The sequence below is a fragment of the Erinaceus europaeus genome, chromosome 18 (assembly GCF_950295315.1).
Source record: "Erinaceus europaeus chromosome 18, mEriEur2.1, whole genome shotgun sequence".
NCBI classification, from domain to species: Eukaryota; Metazoa; Chordata; class Mammalia; order Eulipotyphla; family Erinaceidae; genus Erinaceus; species Erinaceus europaeus.
Genome location: NC_080179.1, coordinates 76,207,117 through 76,213,464, shown reverse-complemented (window position 1 = coordinate 76,213,464; position 6,348 = coordinate 76,207,117). Strand labels below are relative to the sequence as shown.

At 53.7% G+C, this 6,348-nt stretch overlaps 1 long non-coding RNA gene across 1 annotated transcript; it reads left to right on the top strand.

The window, feature by feature from the left end:
- Window positions 1–1,678: 1,678 nt before the first annotated feature.
- LOC132534360 (uncharacterized) lies at window positions 1,679–5,184 on the top strand. The gene is made up of 3 exons (XR_009546084.1): window positions 1,679–1,777; window positions 4,202–4,418; window positions 4,796–5,184. It is a non-coding gene; the product is annotated as an uncharacterized LOC132534360 (long non-coding RNA).
- Window positions 5,185–6,348: the final 1,164 nt, after the last annotated feature.

The following is a 6,348-nucleotide window of genomic DNA, read 5'->3' as shown; positions in this document are numbered from 1 at the left end:
TGTGTGGGCAGGGCTGGACATGCTCAGTGAAGAGACATAGAATCATGCGCAGAAAATGCAGAGCGTGTACAAAAGCAGCCAATAAAATACCAGGGGAGTGACACTGGCAGAGCAACATGGCACCATGTGCAAGGACCTGGGTTCAAGCCCCAAACCACCATATGGAGCACCTGCAGGGGGATGTTTTATAAGCAGTGATGCTGTGGTATTTCTTTCTTTAATACTTATTTATTCCCTTTTTTGTTGCCCTTGTGTTATTGTTGTAGTTATTATTATTGTCATTGTTGAATAGGACAGAGAGACATGGAGAGAGGAGGGGAAGACAGAGAGGGGGAGAGAAAGACAGACACCTGCAGACCTGCTTCACCGCCTGGGAAGCGACTCCCCTGCAGGTGGGGAGCCGGGGGCTCGAGCCGGGATCCTGACGCCGGTCCCTGCGCTCTGCGCCACGTGCGCTTCACCCGCTGCTGTGGTATTTCTCCTCTCTTCGTCTTTTTCTCACTGTCTCTCACCCTCTAGCTAATGACGATGACGATTATGACTGCCCAGGGCACCTACTTGAACACACACATCGCCATGCCAAGCTTCTGGGCTCGAGCCTCTGCTCTTCACCTCTCAGGGGACTTCACTACAAGTGAAGCAGGTCTGGTTTTTTCTCTTCCTCTCTACTCCCCTCTCCCCTCTCAATTTCTCTGTCCTATCAAAAAAAAAAAAGGAAAAAATGGATTTCAGGAGCAATGGATTAATAGTGCAGCACTAAGCCCCAGCAATAACCCTGGTGGTAATAAAGAGCATCATCATCATCATAATAATAATAATAAATGGCCACTGGAAGTGGTGGGTCACTTGTAGGTGTGGGTCACTGGCAATAACCCTACCCTGGTGGGGGGGGGGGAGAAGAGAAAAGGCTGGGGCGATTACATAATAGTTTTGTAAAAACCTTTCACATCTCAGGCTTTGAGCTCCCAGGTTCAATTCCCAGCAACATCATAAGCCAGGCAGAGCAGTGCTCTGGTCTGTCTCAATCTCTCTCATTAAGTACACTATTTAAAAATAAAGTCTTAATCGGGGAAAGAGAAGATCATTAGCTTTCAAACACATTTGTTACAGATGGAAAACGTACCCACACATGCAGTGGCTGAGTCAGTGTACTAACCACGCTGTTATGTGCACCAGGCCATTTTAAAAGGGCTGGGAACCTGCCTCCCGCCGCCAGTTGGAGACTCCAAGAAGTCGCATCTGCTGAGTTTAAAGAGGCCCCAGCGTCCGCAGAGAAAGTCCTACACGGCAGGCATGTAGGCGGCAGGCATGTAGGCCTGTCTGGTCTGCCCCTCCTGGTGGAGACATGTTTGTCCTCTGAGTTCAGGCCCCTGGACAGGAAGTGTCTCCTGAGTAACTTAACATGTGGAGGCATTTTGTGGCCTGGAGGTTTGGGAAATGCTTTGACAGGAATGTCTTAAGTGGCATTTCATGAAAATAAAATCCAGCCAGCAGCGATTAAGTGGCAGCAATTGCCACTACAGCGAAGCTGCCATGCAGAAAAGGGGCTCTGAGTTGGAGCTTTACCCTCTCTGGATCCTGTGTGGGAGGAAGCGGTGAGGGTGGGAGGGAGGGTCTCTCAGGATTTCACACTCCGTTTCCAGGGATCCCCAACTTAGGGTGTTGTCTCTCCCCCAGTTTCCATCCAGACTGGAAGAGTATCATCGTAGTCACGGATACTTTGCTGCTGACATTCAGACAGAATGGACAGACAGTAGTCCAGGAGGTGTTGCAGTGGGTCAAGTGCTGGGTTCTTAATCATGAGGTCCCAAGTTTGATCCCTGGCAACGCGCGTGTTTTTTGTTTTGTGTTGTTGTTGTTTGCTTGTTTGTTTTGATAGAGACAAGAGACAGGCAGATGCAGTGGGGGCTGGAGTGGAACCTGGGGCGCACAAATGCGAAGCAGGCCCACTACCCAGGTGAACCATTTTGCTCACCCAGATAAGACATTTTAAGGAAGAAACGCCGGCTCCTTCTATCTGCTGGCATCACTGTGTTTCAGCTGCCAGGGGTAACCCACAGTGATCTCTAGCATCTCCTGTTTGAGATTTCTCTACCTCCCCCTTCTTCCCCTCTACCTCTTCCCCCTCCTGCCCTCCTCCCCCGCTTCTCTCCCTTCTCTCCCCTCCACCTCTCCTTCTCCCCCTCCTCCTCCCCCTCCTGTCCCTCCTCCTCCATCCTCCTCCCTTCTGCCCCTCCTCCTCCATCCTCCTCTGCCCCTACTCCTCCACTTCCTTCCCTCCCACTCCCTCATCCCTCCCCCGCCCCTCCCCTCCTCCTCCCCTCCCCGTTTCTGGGGTAGATGTGCAGTGAGGGGGACTACAGGCCCCTGGCTGGGGCATGCGGTGGGCGCCCCCTCGCGGTCAGCACCCAGCGTGGACGCGCCCAGATGCGGGTGGAGCACCGCGGCGGGAGGGGGCCCAGGGGCGGGTCTGCGGCGGCCTCCCCCACCCGGGGGCACGTCTGGAGGCGTGTCCAGGAGGCGTGGCTCGAGTGGGCGTGGCCGGAGGCGTGTCCCGGGAGCCCGAGTGGGCGTGTCCGGAGGCGTGTCCCGGGAGACCTCCGAGTGGGCGTGTCCGGAGGCGTGTCCCTGGAGGCCCGAGTGGGCGTGTCCCGGGAGCCCGAGTGGGCGTGACCGGAGGCGTGTCCCGGGAGACCTCCCCCACCCGGGATGGCCCAACAACCACGTGGCTCCGAGGGCTTCGCCCCAAGCGCCGCGTGTGTCTCGCGTGTCGCGCCGCTGCTTGGGGCGTGGGCCCCCCGGGCTCAGGTCCTCGCAGGGCGGGACGGGACCCCTCTCCCGGGTCAGGCCGCCTTCTAACTCCGGGCGGGCGGGACCTCGGCTGGGGTACGGTGGGCTGGAGGCCCGGGCGTGGCAGGAGGCGGCGGCGAGGGGGACCCTGCAGACCCGCTTGTCCCTCGCTCAGACCCGGGGTCCGGGCTCCCCGCCCTCCCGGCCACACGCACTGCTGCGGGACTGAGGGCGCGTCCAGTTCACAGCTCGGCCAGCAGCCGCCCGTCTGCAGCCTGTTAGCCGGGCACATCTTATTATTCCCTCCAGGAAAGCAAGCAGAGGGCTCTCCCACACAGACTCCCACCGCCTTATAGCCTTGATCTGATTCTTGGTCTGCTTTTGGCTATTTCTTTCTGTCAACCCATTCTATTCCTACCCATACCCAACACCTCTAATACCTGTTGTTTTTAATATGATTTTCCCCCCTGATTTTTAAAATATTTATTCCCTTTTGTTGCCCTTGTTTTATTGTTGTAGTTATTATTGTTGTTGTTGATGTCGTCGTTGTTGGATAGGACAGAGAGAAATGGAGAGAGGAGGGGAAGACAGAGAAGGGGAGAGAAAGACAGACACCTGCAGACCTGCTTCACCGCCTGGGAAGCGACTCCCCTGCAGGTGGGGAGCCGGGGGCTCGAACTCGGATCCTCACGCAGGTCCCTGCGCTTTGTGCCACATGCGCTTAACCCCCTGCGCTACCGCCCCCCCCCAAATGATTTATTAATGAGAAAGAAGAGCTGAGCAACACTCTGGTACACGTGATGCCAGAATGGGACCCAGGACCCCTTGCCTGAGAACCCCGTGCTCTACCCACGGTGCTGCCTCCTCTCTGACCTTTCAAGAACCTCAGTCTCCATGCTGCTTCCCAGCGGTTCCAGCTTCCGCGACCAACATCCACCACGACACCTTCAGCCTCACTGCGGGGCACAGCCGATGCGTGTGCCTTGCAGCTTTGCAGCACTGGCTCCCCTGCCCGCATCTGCAGCAGACTCCAAAGGACAGCTCACATTATTTATTTATTTATTTTTAAATCTCTACTGGGGGAATGATTTACAAGATGGTTCTTTATGTGCATAACTGTGCCCCAATCATAGGTGCCTGCACCCCACTCCCCCCACCACCTGACACCTTCCTCCACTGTCTGTGCACTGGGAGCTCAGTCCTACCTCCTCCGCTCCCTCCCTCCTCCACCGTGTAGTCCTTGCATCTGCTGCTCTAGGCCACAATGACGCTTCAACTTCACCTTATATGATTTTCCTGTCACGTGTTTATTTATTTATTGGATAGAGACAAAGAGAAGTTGTTAGAGAAAGGGGAGGTAGAGAGACACCTGCAGCCTGCTTCACTACTCATGAAGCTTTTCTCCCTGCAGGTGGGGACCAGGGGCTCAAACCAGGGTCCTTGTGCACTGGAACATGTTCGTTTTATCAGCCGTGCCGCCGCCTAGGCCCCTCCTGTCATGGTTTAAGTCCCACCTATGAGTGAGATCATCTGGTGCTCTTCCTTCTCCGGGCTTATCTCGCTCAACCTGATTCCTCCAAGGTCCATCCACGAGGCAGCAAAGCAGACCAGTCCATCATTTCTTACAGGTTAGTAGTATTCCACTGTGTGTCTGACAACTTCTTCACCCACTCACCTGTTGCTGGACATGTGGGCTGGCCCCACACGTTGGCTCTTACAGAGGGCGCTGTTGTGAACACAGGTGTGGTTCCTGAGCTTTGTACATCTCTCTTTTCTAAAAACCTTTATTTCCATGTGAGTTATTTCTGGGGCTCAGTGCCTGCACTATGAATCCAATGCACCTGGTGGCCATTTTTTTATTGGATAGGCCAGAGAGAAACTAGAGAAGGGAGAGATAAGAGGGAGAGAGATAGACACCCAGAGACCTGCTTCACTGCTGTAAAGCTTCCCTCCTGCAGGTGGGGAGCAGGGGCTTGAACCTGGATCCTTGCGCATTTCTTTTCAGTCTTTACAAAAGGAAAATACCTGCCCTGATAGGTGAGACAGGAACTTCCGGCATGGTGAGGCATGGATGGGCTGGTATTGTTGGGAGCAGCATTCAAGGTAAACCTCTTACAGGCCCCTCGTTAAGAGGGATGGCTGGGAGGGGTGGCATGGTAGCCCTTGCAGGCCCCTCGAGAAGAGGGTCAGCCAGGAGGGGTGACATGGATGCACCATGACCTTGGGCTGCGCTCCACTAACTTCCCTGCTCTTGTTTGTGCCTCGGCTGGCTGATGTGGACTTGGCGGCAAGTAACCACTCCCCTGTTTTACTGTTATGCTCGGTTGACCATATTCCTGGAACTAACTACATATAGGACAAGAGTAATGGGAACATAGCAGCTGCAGAAAAGCAAGTTTTACAAGCAAATCATTAGAGGAGAGCAAACGCCAGTAACTTACAGTAACCGCCTGATCTTTAACTGCCAGCAAATCATGATATCTTGTATTGTGTAGAACTCTCTTGTGTAATCTCGTATTGTGTAGAACTGCTTGCTTTCTGTATAAATCTTGGAGACTCAGAAATAAAGTTGCCGTGTCTTTGGCACAGCCCTCCCTGCCTCAGTCATCTCTCATTCCTTCTCTCAGGCTTATCATTGTACGTTACTCGGTGCTGGACGTGGAGACAACAGCATGGATGGGCTGGTATTGCCTGGAATACTAAGCACTGGTGGGTGCCAGTAAAGAGACCTGAGCCCGTGGGCAAGAGAGCTGCATTCTAGATAGCAGCACAAACAGGCCAGGGGCAGGATTAAGTGTGTGGGGAGCCTGGTTGGGGGTGGGTGTGGGGGTTTGGGAAATGAAAATAAATTCCCTTCCAACAAAAGGAGTGTGAAAACTGTTTTTTTTTTTTAAATTGCCTCCAGGGTTATTGCTGGGGCTTGGTCACCAGCACTACAAACCCACTGCTTCAGAAGGCCATTTCCCCACCCCATTTAACTCAAGAAGAGAAATTGGGGGAGGGGGGAGATAAAGGGAGAAAGACAGACACCTGCAGACCTGCTTCACCACTTGTGAAGTGTTCCCACTGCAGGTGGGGAGCGGGGGCTCGAACCCGGCTCCTTGCATATGGTAACATGCACTTAACTGCGCATGCCACCTGCCCGCACCTGAGAACGCCATTTCTCAGAAAACACTGTTATTAATAGTTGAGTTACAAGGCTGGCCTCAGGTGGTTCACTTTCCTAACAAAGTCCCACAACCTAGATATAGACCAGGTTCCAGGAGAGAGAGCATATGTTCACAGGTATCCACAAACCAGGGCGAATATATACCTGAAAGCAGAAGTACAGTAGAGTTTGCAGTGAGGACACCCCAACACTTCATCTCCACTATTCCAACCTTTGGGTCCATGATTCTTCAACAATGTTTGGCTTTGTATGTTAACTCTCTTTTCAGCCACCAGGTTCCAGATGTCATCAGGATGCCGGCCAGGCTTCCCTGGACTGAAGACCCCACCAATGTGTCCTGGAGCTCAGCTTCCCCAGAGACCCACCCTACTAGGGAAAGAGAAAGGCAG